Source organism: Ambystoma mexicanum, chromosome 5p (genome assembly GCF_040938575.1).
Source record: "Ambystoma mexicanum isolate Mex_15411 chromosome 5p, UKY_AmexF1_1, whole genome shotgun sequence".
NCBI classification, from domain to species: domain Eukaryota; kingdom Metazoa; phylum Chordata; class Amphibia; order Caudata; family Ambystomatidae; genus Ambystoma; species Ambystoma mexicanum.
Window position 1 is genome coordinate 481,058,957 of NC_090930.1, and position 13,504 is coordinate 481,072,460.

The window sequence follows — 13,504 nt, forward strand, 5'->3', positions numbered from 1 at the left end:
ACAGCAGGGCACTGTGCTAGCTGCATCTAGAAAGAGATGCATGCTTCAAGAACGACAGCCTGATTTTCCACTGCATCGAGGAGGTGCCCAAGATGCTCTGTCATGTGCTATCTGAATGAACTGTCTACTGGCAGACATAGCAAATTATGCCAGCCAACCCCTGACAGCTGCACCCTCCAGAAAGCAGAGGCAGTCACCAGTGAAAGCAAGGAAGTGTTGGATGACAAATCAGCTCATCACTGCTCAGAGGCATGGCCAGGATCTAGTGCCGACTACTGTATTATCGAAATATGCTTTGGATTGGACACTACAATGTTAGTGTCTACATAATTGATAGGCGAGTTATATTGAGATTTTGCTACCAACAAGAAAAACATGAACCAACAGAAAAAGTTGAGGTGACTGCTGGTGTGATATGCAATTTCTGCCGGTAGACAGTTCATCCATATAACACATGGCAGAGCATCTTGGGCTCCTCCTTAATGCAGAGGAAAATTAGGATGTGGTTCAAGGAGCATGAGAAAAATGTGCCTGTGTCTTTCTTTCTGAACAGTGATAGTTGCATTCAGTGCCATGTGTTTTCGATTTGTGATAGGTTCGCACAGCAACACGAGAAGCTTTGTGGTTTGTGCAGGTCTTTATTCAATCGGTGCTAGGTTCGTAAAACGAGAAACTTTGTGTGGGTCTTTTTGCGTTCAGTACTAGATTCACTCAGTAACACGGGAAACTCTGTGCTGTTCTTTTTGATTGTGGTAGTTTCGATGCAGCAGCATGAGAAAACATTGGGTGGTTTTCCCCAATCCGTGCTAGTTTTGCGCGGTGACATGAAAAACTATGCGCATGCTTATTTTACAATCCGTACTAGTTTTGTGTTGCGGCATCAGAATCTTTGCACTTTTTTTTCAAACCGTTCTAGGTTTGCGCAGTGGCACGAGAAACGTTGTGTATCTTTTTGTTCAATTCATGCTAGGTTCACGCAGTGGCACGAGAAATTCCTCACTCCACACTCTGTGTATGTTTCACATAGTTAAAAACTTAAATGGTTCTTAACCATTCAACCCACTCCTCCCACACTCATGTCCCTCCCTCCTTCCATCCCTCTTTGGGTAACTGCTGAGTTTCCTCTGTCTCTTGATGAACCAGTGTTCCTGCGATACCCGTACCCATCACTACCTATAGGCAGGTCCTGCTGCAAAATAAAAACAAGGAATCTGCGAGGGGGCTTCCTAGCCACATTACCTTTGGACTAGGCACCTTAGCCCAACATTTCTCACCCCACGTTGGCTCCTATAACATTGCATCTGTTCTGGTGCTATATTTGGTCTGGAAGGTGAACCACTCAATTTCTCCAGACAGTTTACGGTCATGCAGGGCCCCAGTCAGGTCCTACATGTGGTAAATGTCCCTGGCCTTCCTGACCCACTGTTGCTCTGTCGACAGCTTGGATTGCTTCTACCCTATCACTACACATACACGTGCCACCAACAGAAGAAAATGCACCACGTGGGGCAGCCTCCGCCACTCATCCTCACTTACGTCAATACCAAAGAGTGCCAGCAGCACATACTGCTTTCGTTCAATCCCATCAATTGTCTTAAACCAGCACACATCCTCCCTCCAAAAGAGCTACATCTTCAGGCAGGACCACTACATGTGTCAGTAACCTGCGTTCTGCCTGCATTCATGCCAGCAGCGTGGGTTTTACCCGAGGGTGCATCTTGGAGAGGTGAGTGGGGTCCAACTGCCACCTAAATAGCAGCTAAATGCTTTGAAGTGTGTATTGACACGCTATCAAAGTGTGTTGAGGATTTAAGCACATAATTTTCCACTGGTCCCGGTCCAAGACTACTCCCATGCCCCTTTCCCAGCTTCTCTTGTGGGTCTCTATGACCCCATCATTCACCACGAGTTGTGGCTGGTAAAGCCAAGAGACTAGGCCCCTCATGGACAGCGCCATGCTAAACACTGTTTCAGCAGCGGTCAGGTCTCTTTGACGCTGCATTTCCCACTTGGGAGGCATCAGCAATCCTTTCAGCTGCAGATATTTAAAGATGGACAGTGCCCCAATCTGCAGGCTATCCTCAAGGGCTTCAAGCTCTACCAAGTCCGACCCCTGTTCCACCCTCAAGTTCTGGCTCATACAAGGTCCTGGAATATTAACGGATTGTGGATGTCGTCCCCTACCAGGGCCATCCATATATGGCTCAGAGGAGAGGGCCACATTGTGACTCCTGACATATCCCTTCCTGCCCTCCACAAACCCCAGAGCATGCCTAGGGCCTTATGGCGCCATGCCTTGCATGGGAACGCCTTCAGTGGTGCCCATATCCATTCTACTACTGTCACTGGCTGAAGCAGGTGGTTCTTGATGTCAACCCATTGCTTGTCTTTATCTATGCGCAGGTGTGGTACAATAGCTCTAAATTGTGCAGCTCTGTAGTAGGTGAACATGTCTGGGAGCCCCACCCCACCTTTGTCTTTAGGTTGTATCAGCGTGTTGTATGCCACTCTCTGCTTGCATCCCTCCCAGACAAAGTGCTTTTTGAGCTCACGAAGGTGCTCCTCCAGCAAAACGATGGGCAACATCTGATATAGGTAAAGAACTTTTGGATGGAGGGTCATCTTTACTGCATTGAGCTTCCCTAGCCAGGACAGGGTTAGACAAGACCACGTCTCCATGCCTGTGAAGATTCTGCATAGCAGAAGGGAAAAGTTTCCCTCATAAAGGTCTGACAGGTTCCTGGTGATCTGTGCACCCAGGTATTTTATCATGCGCCTTGCTATGGGGATCCTGAGTTCCCTAAGGCCATTTATGGGGAGCAACTCTTTGCAACAACAGAGGAAAAGCGTTTACTTTGAAGTGTTTACTTTAAACCCTACCACACGCCTATACTCCTCTACAATGTGCAGTTTTCTTCAAACCGAGCTAACAACATCCTGACTTTGAAGGAGGATATAGTCCACGTACATCCTAAGTTTGTACTCTATCTCTCCTATCCTTATGCCCCTCACTTCAATGTCACTTCTTAGTTTGATGCCAAGTGGCTCTATAGTTAGTGCGAATAATAGCAGGAACAGGGGGCAGCCCTGCCTTGTGCCTCTGCTCAGGCTGAATTCTGGAGATGTCTTCACATTAACTACTACTTGCACCATGGGGTTAAGGTATAATGCCTGTATGGCCCTTTTTGATCTGTCCCCAAAGCCCATTTACTTCAGCACTCTGAACAGGAACCCCCATTCCACCCGGTTGAAGGCTTTCTCAGCTTCTAGTCTGAAGAGAGCATAATCTCCCCCGTCCAGTTCCATGTGTTCTATGAGGTTCAGCATTTTGCACATTGTGTCTGCATCTTGCCGTCCCCATATGAGCCCCATATAGTCCCGATGTATAAGGCGGGGCATCATCCTCTCCGGTCATAAGACCAGTGCCTTTGTGAAACTGTTCTCATCAAGATTAAGAAGGGATATCCTGCGGTAAAACTGGCAGCAACCTGGGTTCCTACCTTCCTTGTGAATTACGGAGAGGCAGGAGCGCACCTGCAAATTGCTTGTAAAATCCTATTGTCTACCAGTCTTTGCCTGGGGCCTTCCCATTCGTGAGTCTATGGACTGCCACTAAAAACTCTTCATCAGTGATTGGGCCATCAAGGACTCCTCCATCTGCCTGAGTGAACTTGGGCATATTTATGTCTCTTAGATATTCCTCAGGCGTGAGTGCGCCCCCTCAGCATTCACTTTCATAGAAATTCTTAGAATACTTTGCAAAGCAGGTAGCTATCTCCCAAGGCTTTGATGTGATTCTCCCCCGTCATCCCATATAGTTATGACCCACCTCTCTGCTCTTAGGGCTCTGAGCCTCGTGGTTAGGAGTGTGTCGGCCTTGTCCCCCTTTTTCATAACCTTTTTGCTAAAGAAACCTCAGCTTGCAGAGAGTGCCCCCTAGCCCCAACACCTTAGGTTTGGCCCTTTTTTGCTGCAGCGCCTCTAGGTCTGCTTCTGCATACCCTTCTCTGGAGTGAATCTTATCCTCCAGTCCCCCAAAAGCATCCCCTCCAGGTCACCTTTCCTGCCTCCCAAACAGTATTTACACGCATTCCCCCAGTATTATTGGCTTCAAAACATTCTTCTATGTCGACTCAGAAATGCTCTGTGAAAAGCAGGTCCCTTCATAAGGAATCGTTACATCTCCACTTGGTGCCCGACCTACTTCTCCCTCCCACATCTACTTCCAGGGTTATGGTTGCTTAGCTTACCATAACTGGCGAATTTCTGAGGTTTTTCGATTTTACTTGTAACCACAATATCCTTTCAACACACTTTTTCCACTGGTTTTGATAGGTTTGTATTAGTGCAACGTATTTGCTTTACGGCAGATGGTGCAGTGAGAAGTTGTGCAGTGTGGGCACATGGTGCAGTGTTTCTATACTGTGAGTATGGAAGAGGGTATGCTTAAAGTGCAGCTTGTATGTGCTTGGATACTCTGCTGTGTGCACATTTGTTGAAGTATACCCAATGTTGTGAAAATGTTATGGTGAGGTTGGCAGTGACAGAATACTTTGTGAATGGCAGCGGGTAGGGGTGATGGAGGCTGTGGTATGTTTATGGATGTGCTAAGTGTGAACTGTTTTCGTGATTGGGTGTTTTATGGGGTGGGAAGGTGAGTAGAAGTGCTGCTACGTATGTTACATTTGTGCATAATGGTAGCTGCCCACATGGTCGCATGCATGGATGCATAGTGTTGTGCTGGGTGTGGGCAAGGGCTGGACTGTTGTGTGCATGGCCAAAGGTGTGCTGGGTGCGCCTCAGGATCTTTGTGGATGCTGAAATAGTGCATCCTTTAGCAGAGTTTCTGGTGGAGGGTCTTTAGAAGCAAACGGAACATGCACTGAGAGAGTTTAACAGTAAATATGGAGTGGTGTACAGAAATGATAGTGTGCAATGCAGTGAGAAGTTATGCAGTGTGGCCATAGGGTGCAGTGTTTCTATACTGTGAGTATGGAAGAGGGTATGGTAAAGTGTAGCTTATATGTGCTTGGTTACTCTGCTGTGTGCAGATTTGTTGAAGTAGGCCCAATGTTGTGTAAATGTTGTGGTGAGGTTGGCAGTGACACAATATTTTGTGAATGGCAGTGGGTAGGGGTGTTGGAGGCTGTGGTATGTTTGTGGATTGTGCTAATTGTGACCTGTTTTCGTGATTGGGTGTTTTATGGTGTGGTGGAATTGGGTAGAAGTGGCACTACATATGTTATGTATGTGCATAATGGTAGCTGCCCACATGGTAGCATGCATGGATCCAAAGTGTTGTGCTGGGTGTGGGCAAGGGCTGGACTGTTGTGTGCATGGTCAAAGGTGTGCTGGGTGCGCCTCAGGATCTTTGTGGTTGCTGAAATAGTGCATCCTTTAGCAGAAGTTTCTGGTGGAGGGGCTTTGAAAGCAAATGGAACGTGCACTGAGAGTGTTTAACGGTAAATATGAAGTGGTGTGCAAAAATGATAGTATACAATGCAGAGGTTTAGTATGTGATTGCTACATGCATGTTTGAAAATTTCACAGCAGCCAATGAGGGAGTGTTGGAAAAATGCCAGTGCAAAGGGAAGAAGTATTGTGTCTGCTTTACTGGGGCGTGGCTCTCGCTGTAACTGGGAAAGCGCACGTGTCACGTCCTGCCCTTTTCAGCATGGTGCCTTTCCAAAAGGAACTGTGGGGAATATCCAATGAGGTGTCGAGGGTGTGGTTCACTGGAAGGGGCGGTTACATATTTACCCAAACTTCGATGTAGTGAGGTTGGCAGAGATGGGCAGACGCCATGTGCTGATAGTGGGTGATAGCTTTGTGCAAGATCTGCACAGGGATACCGTGGAAAGAGGTTTTGATACTAACTTTCAGTTGGAAGGAGTGGTGGCTCTTTGGGGCACAGTCTATGAGTGGGGTTTCGGTGCCATGGTTCTCCTTTGTATAGTGTTGTTAATACCGTCACTGTCGGTACTGTAGGTGTTGTGGTCATGCATTATGGAGGACTACATTTGGGGTACATGTCATGCTCAAATTTGCTCTGTAACCTCAAGAGATTGATGACAGCAGTGATGCAGATGTTTCCCACTGCCAAGGTCATTTTCTCATCCATACCACCAAGAGGGGCTTGGGACCATGTCGGTGTAAGTTTTTCCACAGCCAGAGGTAGGGGGGTGTTTCATAAACAGAAGCTTGTGTGACTTTACATGCAGTGCTGGGATGTTCTGCACCGACTATGACAGTATTAACGAGCAATATTTGCAGTGGTTCCAAGGAAATGGCATTTTTTTAACTTCAATTGGCTATGTTGTTTTGTTTGCCACTCTGCACGAAGAATTGGAGAGAATACTGTAGCAATGTAAGAGAATCTTAATTGTTCAGGGCGTACAAATGTCAGGACACATTGCTACATTTGTGATGTCATCTTTGATGTCATGGGTGTTTGTCCTTTGCAATGCACAGGGGTAGTGCGAGTTATGGTTGCTAAGCTTACCATAACTGCTGAATTTCTGGGGGTTTTCGGTTTTACCTGTAACCATAACGTCCCTGTAACAACGTTTGTCCATTGAATTGCATCGGTTTTTACTAGGGCAACTTAACCATAACGTCCCTTGAACAATGTTTTTGTCAGTGTATATATATATTGAAGTGAGTAAAGAATGGATATTTCCACTACGTATTATAGCAGAGCTGGACTACAAAAGGAAGGCCTCTTTTCCAGTCTGTTGCAGTTAAAAACAATTGAACAAATGAACAGGAGTGAAACTCAGAAAGGCAAGTCTGGACAAGCCTCAAGAAGCCAAGGCCTTATCAGGCTGGGGTGAGCAAACATTGGATACAAATCATGTGAAAGAACGAAACTCCTGTTCAGAAAACATGGACAAAAACAAGGAAGATGTCAGAGGTCTATCAGAAAATAGTATTTTAAATGCACTAGAGCTCGACGTTGGGGTCTTCAGTCACGTGGAAGGATGAAGTTGGACGAACATGACGACCACACTTACGCATGAGGGCAGAGCGTGCCTTCACACCTCTGAATTCTCCACAGCAAATGAACATTCCCAATGACAAGTTTGAAGCCTTAATTGACAGTAGACTACTTAGGTGATGATAGATGAATATACCAATTGGTGGGAGGCTATGGTTAAGACTAGCTCACCAGCACCTGGAAGACCAACCTGTGTGCTCTTAACGTAGGTGGAAAAGTACTGACGGAGGTTAGAGTGCCAACCAATGATATGGGGCAGCGTGATTAAGGATCCTATAGTTTGTGTAGCCAATCCGACATTGTGCATTTAGTGACGTTCATAGTGACCTATTTAAGGGGAGGGCTTAGTTGCCCCACCTGATGTTAAGAAACCTATCACTTTTCTTCACTCTCTCAGACTAGTATGCATCTTATGCTTAGATGTTCCTTGAGAACCAATCACTTTCTTCAGTAAGTTTTTGTAATCTGCCACGTAGGATGACGTTAGTAAATACGTAGGTTGACGTCATCAATGACGATTTTTTGCTGTAAAAGAATGCTTTTTTTAGATGCATTAAGATGCATTGAGAGACCGTACGCTGAGACATCCTTTGAGACATCCTTTGATGTCCGTTGTACTCCCTGTACTCCCTGTTTTAGATAATTGATATTAAAACAGTTGTTTCGATTATTGATGTTTGAGTAACTTCTGCCTCCCCATCCATCTCAAAGGTATTGCTACCTCATCTTAAAGGGCTGGGGTCATCCAGTTCACAGTGTTAGAATATATGTCCATAATAATGCCAAAATTGTAAACAGCCGATTAACCATATCTTTTTGTACATTTTTAAGTGATTTTGTGAGGTGGACAATCATTAGATGAACTGTCTCTAGATTTAATTTGTGTGATCAATGATTTAAATATTACATTGTTTAACAATCTATTTATTTTCATTGAATTTGCTATGTATAAGGAATGTACTAATGTAGTGTTCGAAATTGAAGATACCCATCGTCCTGAGGTATACATAAGATATTTCAAATTATCATCATTTATATCATTCATGTAATATTTTTACATTTTCAAATGTTTAGCAGAGTGAAATTGGTTATTTGTAGATTTATGTATATGAATGTGGCAGTTGAAGATCAAATTGCATGGGTGATACAATTTCAAAATGTTGTTTTCCAGCTTGGTCTTGTGGTCGGCACATCAGAATTGAATGTTCCATGGAAAATACAGAAAAAAGGGTAAATAATCAGAGACCTAGGAAGAAGAGGAGCATGAAGACGCAGACTACAACACAAACTAATGAAGTGGCTTGCCAAACCGATGTCAATTGGGAGCAGCTACTTTTTGAAGCTCACCATGGTTCAATCAAAATTCTGAGCCATGATGCAGATGTCAGTGTCCAGAGTTTAAATTGAATGTCACCAGTGACCCATGCAAAGTAACCATGGATCATTGCTATAGCAAAAAAATGCTCCACAAAGATTCAAAAATAACAGATGCTTTATCCAAATTGCTTTCAGAAGCCCTCACACAATCCAGACCTGCTAAAAAATGCAATCTAAGAAAGAGAAAATGTTCATTATGTTCCCAATACATTAGCAAAATCTGGAAATGTCACAAACTGAACTAAGTCAAGCAACATCACAAGCAGTTGATGAATGTGCTCTTGATCTGGACTTCACTCTTTCGAGTGTTGAGGACGTATCCACAACCATGGAATCGCAAACAACAGTACTGCAGGACGAATGGCTGTTACGGGGGCCAAAATACATTGTATTCGACTGCTGCCTGATTGAGATTATGAAAATGATAAGATGTGATCAAAAATTACATAGCTGGGTTTGTGGGGAGCCATTGGTGAACTTTACTCGTGTAGTTAAAGGCATACACCTAAAGATCAGGGGTAGCTGTGTACACAACCATAACACATTTGCATGGTGTGGGGAACCTATACTTGGAAAAGTGCCTGCTGGAAATGTTCTTTGTTTAGCCAAGTTTCTGCACATTTGTGGGACTTGAATTCCTTTAAAAAAGATTACTACAGCTATCAGAAAAAATTATTTTACCTGTCGATTTGCCAGGCATGGACACAGGAAGAAATATCTTTGGACAATGCTTTATATGGAAAAGGCTCCATTTTGCAGGTGATGGACAGTGTGACGGTACTGTTTTTTCTGCTAAATACTGCACTTACTACTTCCAAGACATGGAAACCAAATAAATAGTGAGTTCAGGCGTTGTGCTAGGGCCTGAATGTACATCTTTGGTTGCAATGGAAAAATGTGTGTTCATTGAATCCATGGAACCTCTGCAGTCCAGAAGAATTCAAAGAGGACTGAGAGACACTGGCAGGCATGTGGCAATGGCCAAGATCATGCAGGAGCAGTTCCCCCACATACAGCATCAGTATGATCTATGGCACGTTTCAAAATCAATTTCTAAAAAAGTTACAGAAGGTGGAAAAAAGGCCACAGAAAATATTTTAAGTTTGGAGGTGTTCCATAATATGTACCTAAAGTACAGGTCTATAAGTTCGCATTTTTCAATAGACGGTATGGATACCAGAACAAGACTGGCTGTACTTGCACATAACGATAACGTCAGCAGGGAACAATAAAAAACTGGCAGACATTTGGTAATCTCTGTTACAACAAGGAGTTTACAAAAGAAGCAAACAGTGGGTGGCAAAGCCAATCTTCCAGCCGATGTATTTCACAAGTATAAAAGATCTGACATTGAATGTGCTGACCATTCAAACACATGGAAAAGCTCCTGATTCTGTTCCCAGAGCCCTGGCTATGCCAAAGGATTTTGCCAAAGAGGGTTGCCCTCCCAAACTTGAACTTGTTGAACGGTTGACTTCAAGATTCAAATGATGTGTGTTTCTCTTTTTTATTGTACATAAAGCCTGTTTTAACCGTTCACACAGTGTTTGTAATTTCTTTGAATTGTGCAAAGTTGCACAGAGTGTGGTGCAGGTCTCTCTCCTCGGTTGGTGCCTCCCTTTGGAATAGCCTCCCTGCCACCCAGCCACCCTCAGACTTGTGCAGGGCATCAGGAAATTCCGTACACTGGTCATAAATCTGCTCTTCACCACTGCTCTCTCTCTTTCACTTCCCTGCTAATTGCCACACTGCTGATGTGACCAATGGCCTCACCCTAGGGAATGTTACATGATCACAGTCCCTTCTGCCCAGTCAATTCAAGCACCCCCTAACCCTCACTGCACTGCCCTGCGGGCCCTTGCTTGCTGGCTCCACATACCACCCTTGTGAGTCTCCTGTACTTCCACTTAGAATGAGGTATTCCACCTTGGCTCCCATTAGCCCCTCTCTCATGGGCCCTCCTCCAGCACTGGTCCCCTACTCTTCTCCTCCTTCGATCTCCATCCTCCTGCACTACTCCTAATTGCACTTGAACGTCCGTATACAACAAGATCCAGTAATGGTGCACCTCTAATGATCTCTGTATCAATGCTAACAAGAATGAGATCATTCCGATTGGGACGCTGGTCCCCTGAATCCCCCCTGCGCTCAGGTCACTCTCAATGGGTTATTCTCCTTCTCCTTCCTCAGAAGCCAGATATCTTGGGGTATTGTTCAATTCTTCTCTTTCATTCACGCCTCATATCTTGGAACTTGCCAAGAAAGCCCACTTTCACCTTCACCTCCTTAGAGGGATTCTCCCTTTCCTCACCTTCCCACAGAAGCTCAATGTCTCTAGAGCTATGGTCCTCTCAAGGCTGGCCTACTGCAATAGCCTCTTTCTCAATCTGCCAACCTCTACTCTTTCCCCCCTCCAACTAATCCAGAATAGGGCTGTGTGATTTATCCTTAGCCTTTAAGTACAGGGACCGTATCTCTGCAGCCCTGAAGTCTCTCCACTGGCTTATGGTTGCTGCAAGGATCAACATGCTCTTACTAAATACTCTCCTTCTAGAACCCTTTGATCGTCTGCTCCAACTCTGCTGGTCAAACGCTTCTCCAAGCAGAGAGCTGTTGTCAGATTTCGTTCCTCAGCTGTCTCCATCCTTTGAAACAGCCTCCCTCACCCTCTTCATCTGGATCTCCAAAAGGTCTGCAAGCTTCTCAAGACTCTCCTCTTATCCTCTTCCTTCCCTCTCTACCTTACGTTCTAACTCTACTCAATCGCTGAGATTGGCAGCCAGGTACCTTAGGAGTCCTACCAGGTCACGGGCTTCTGCCCAATCACCTCCAGCATCCAACACCCTTGCACTTGCCTCTGGGCCCTCTCCTGCATGTGTAGCTGTATCAGGTCTGGTTTGCACTTACTGCTTTGGCTGCTGACATCCCCTCCCTGGGCTGTCACAGCCTTGGCACTTACCTGTTGTCTCCTAAACAGGCTCCATGCACTTCCCCCTGGGAGTTCCCTAGCAATTCCCACCCCCCTTTTCTTTTCCCTCCCTCTCAGCACTTGCACGTTCCGAATGTCACAAGGACTTGCAGGACCGATGTCTTTTTTATCTATTGTCATTTTCCTGCATTGTCCTGATTGTCCACTTGCACCCTTGCCTTCTCGACTTGTAGCTCCTCTAATTACTAATCAAGTTGTATAAGTGTCTTACAACTGCCCACTAACTAAATAAATAGTAGGACTACAACTGCATAATGCTGGGAAGGGGACATATTTTTCCCACACCCCTGAGTTCTTTAGAATAAGGCAGAGGCCATTATTAGTAGTGTGAGAGACCAGGGGGCAGGGGGTGCTCTTATCAGCATTAACACAATTACATTATTGTGCATTTTGTAGGTGTAGCATGCATGCAAGCAATAGCAGCCATCTTATATATTCGCATCCATATTGTAGCACGCAGCTTAAACGTGGTGTGGCAGACAGCACCCCAGTCCTAGGCCGTGAACATGAGCGCAGAAATAGATTGTGTCGCAAATACTGTTGAGAAAGATAAACCTTTCAAAACTGAATACACAATAGACATGCGTTAATTATAGTAAAGGAAATTCCATTTTTTGCCATACAAGTTTCCACAATTAAACACAGAAAAATGCCCCACAGTATTATTTGTATAAAACAATTCGACCATTGACCTATTGCGGAGCCTTTCTACACCTGCACATTAGGCGCATCTGTGAAAGAATCCATAAATGTGTCACCAACCGCATTGATGCTGTTGGAATAGGAGTAAATATTGTTCTATGCAGAATACTTTAAATAATTCTTCATGTTTCACTGCACTTGGATGTGCATCCTCAGAAACTAAACTCGCTGTGAACACCGGATAATGGGTCCCATTATTATTTGGCCTTCAATCCACCACACTAACAACTTGAAGGACCCAATGTTGCAAATATTCACAAAGAATTGATAAGATTCCCCATATTGAAAGCAGACACGGCAAAGGTAGATTTCAATTACCGAAATCTGTCTTTTGAAGCAGTTGGTCTCCTGTGAGAAAGAGAATGGAGACTCAATGCACAATGTAAGCAAAGTTGTAATTTATATTTATACAAGTGAGGATGGAAAGTGTGCTGTATGCTATATGATTAACGATGTAAAGGATGAATGTTTACAAAGAATCAACATCGTACATGTTAATTATAACTTGGGATTATAGTGAATATATCTATTAAGTGTGTACATTATATTAAATAGTTTGTTCTTAAATATGTTTTCTATTCTCTATTTTACAGTTACATAGTACCAATGTGTGCTTGTCATGGGGTGATGCTTCCTGTAGACGGCTTCTTCAAAAGAAATTGGATAATACTAGTGAACAATGCATCTCAGTAATAACCATAGTCTGGGACGATCGGCAGACACCAATCTGTCCTTTCGTCATTGCCGTAACAAGGAGCACCAGGGCAGGCTGCCCACCAACTTCATTAAAATAGGTGGAGCATATATTTATGATAAGTGATGTCAGCTTGAGGAGCGTGTGATACAATTAAGTGCTGCAAGGGCACTTTAATTTAGGGCAATGGATCAACGGATAAGATTTCCTCAAGATGGCACAGACCAGGCAGGCATTTAAAAGTGAGGAAAACTAAGATAAGATGCAATGGATTTTTTTTTTTTTAAGATGGATCGATGTATGTTCAAAAATACATGCCCACTCGATTGGGAAAACAACATTTCTGAGCGAACTACCCCTTTAATTGTTGAATTTTTAAGGGGTTCCTATGGGAGACCAATTCACCTTAACTATAGGGTGGTGACCGCTGCCCTATTATATACACACACATATATATATATATATATATATATATTACATGGCCACGATAGTGGCCATGTAGTTATGGTTAAGTTGCTGTTTCCATAGGAAGAGCACTTTTTGGGCGGCTTATAACGTCGCTCTCCCTGGACGGATCCTCACCAAACTTTACAAAAAAAGTAGTTCGGTCACTCTGAATCTTATTGCAAAGTTTGGTGAGGATTCGTCCAGGGGGGGAAAAGTTATAGGGGGGGGTCCCAAAACTTTTTTTTTTCGGCTACAGCCCGAACCGCTGGACGGATTTACACCAAATTTGCGGCAGGAG